Below are 2,176 nucleotides of genomic sequence, written 5' to 3'. Positions count from 1 at the left end.
TATTTTTCCCAATAAACATATTGAGACGACTTTCACATTATTAAGGGTGTGTGTGTGTTCTATAGGTTCTTCATTCTAATTTTGTTTCTAATATTTTTTTTTATTTATTTACTTGACAGAGACAGAGGGAGGGAGGGAGGGAGAGAGAGAGAGAGAGAGAGAGAGAGAGAGAGAGAGAGAGAGAGAGGGAGAGAGGGAGAGGGAGAGAATGGGCATGCCATGGCCTCAAGGCACTGCAAACTAATTCCAGATTTGTGTGCACCTTTATGCATCTGGCCAATGTGGGTCCAGGGGAACTGAACCTGGGTCCTTTGGTTTTGCAGGCAAATGCCTTCACATCTAAGCCATCCCTCCAGCCCTTCATTCTAATACTATATTTTTAAAAAGTATATACATTGTATAATACACATCACAAAATATGTTAAGACAATAAATTTCAATGTATCTGAAGAATAATTCAGAATTGTCTAAGAAGAAATGAAATAAATGGTACTTTTACAATATTATTAATATATTTTAAAGCTATTGATTGTTCCTTTGAACTGTTTTGATCGTTGGCATCAAGATAAGAGAGCTTAGACTTAAGGAGATGAAAATTCAAGACCAGGTTCAGTATGTTATATTTGCCTTCATCTGGACTTCATATTCTACCTATTTCACACAATTATCTCCAGATCAAAATTACTGAACAGCAATTAAAGAAACTTGGAAATCTAAAAATACCCTTGGATTGTATGGTTTGTGTTCTTCCTGTTTGCAGAGTTATGTGGATATAGTACTTAGGTGAATTTCTAGAAATGTGAAGGAAAGAATGATCAAGTTAATGGATGATAGTATTTTATAAACCAAAAAATTTTACTATTATAAATATAACTGATTTACTCATAGTTTCTATTTCTTCATTATTACTATCTTCCTCCTACTCTTTATTCTTTGATTTTCTTTCTTAGTACTAAAACATTACATTCTTTTTATTAATGTACCCTCTACATATACAATCATATAGGTGAAATTTTTGGACCAGTGAAAGATGTTTGTTTATATCCCATTTAAAAGATCTTTCCTTCTGAATAGATCTTGTCTGTTATCATGTATGTTCAATTAGCTTGCTCCATTCTAGTCACTCATGTGTATTTTTTGTTTGCTTGTTTGTTATTGACTCTCTTTGGTTATATCTCTGCAACTGATATAGTCCCTTCTGTATTTCTCAAAAGAATCTCCCTTGTCTCCCAACATCTCAAGCCAGCCACAGGGTGACTCTAGATGAAATTTGGGCATTGATTTATAGTAAGACTTCCTCCATTGCCCCAAGGACACAAGGTAATAATGATATATTTTTGAATAATTGGTTTCAAAAATCAACCCCAAGTGCTGCAGAATAAAACAATGGAATTTATGCTGAACATAATTTATTTTGGCACTTGTGATGTTCCAGGTCTGGTTATACATGTTGAAGTGGCTAAGATGCAGAGATGCAAGCAGAGGGCAGAGAAAAGGGAAAGCGTGTTATTGTCAAAGCAAGTCACACAGCATCTCAGAGCATTCATTTACATTTGTCTGAGATTTCTGGTTGTGTAGAATGTGTTATATGACTTTATTTATCTTATAATACAGTGAAAAAAATAAAAATAAAAAGAACAGAATGGCTGACTGATGCCACCCTGTATGTCCTTTTTGCCTGTGCTGCATTACATTTTTTCCTGGGGAGATGCAAGTAGGTGTTGATTCACCCCATATAGGACACAGACTAGAGACCAAAGTACTATTGCACTGAAATCCAATTTTGCTCAGAATTGAGCTTACTGAGATAATGTACCAGCATCAGTTAGAGTTTACTTACAAAAGAATGGATGACTCATCTTAACTAAGATGTGGTATATCTACACAATGGAATTCTATACAGAGGTAAGAAAAAACAACACAATGAAATTTGAAGAAAAATAGTTGAAGTTGAACCTGGAACTGATCATTCTCAGTGAACATACCCAATCACAGAAAGATAATTGCTGCATAGTCTCACTCATCTACAACACCTAAACTGAATCTACCCAAGATGGTGACATACCCAGTAAGCATCTGGAGGACTAGACAAAAGGGTGGGTAGGAAGGCAGGAGAATGGAAGGGAGAAGTTGGGAGACACAAATCTAAACCCAAAAGCAATGGTACCATAAAATT

This window comes from Jaculus jaculus, chromosome 1 (genome assembly GCF_020740685.1).
Source record: "Jaculus jaculus isolate mJacJac1 chromosome 1, mJacJac1.mat.Y.cur, whole genome shotgun sequence".
In the NCBI taxonomy this organism is placed as follows: Eukaryota; Metazoa; Chordata; class Mammalia; order Rodentia; family Dipodidae; genus Jaculus; species Jaculus jaculus.
The sequence above is the reverse complement of the archived record's forward strand: the minus strand, read 5'-3'. Positions refer to the sequence as shown.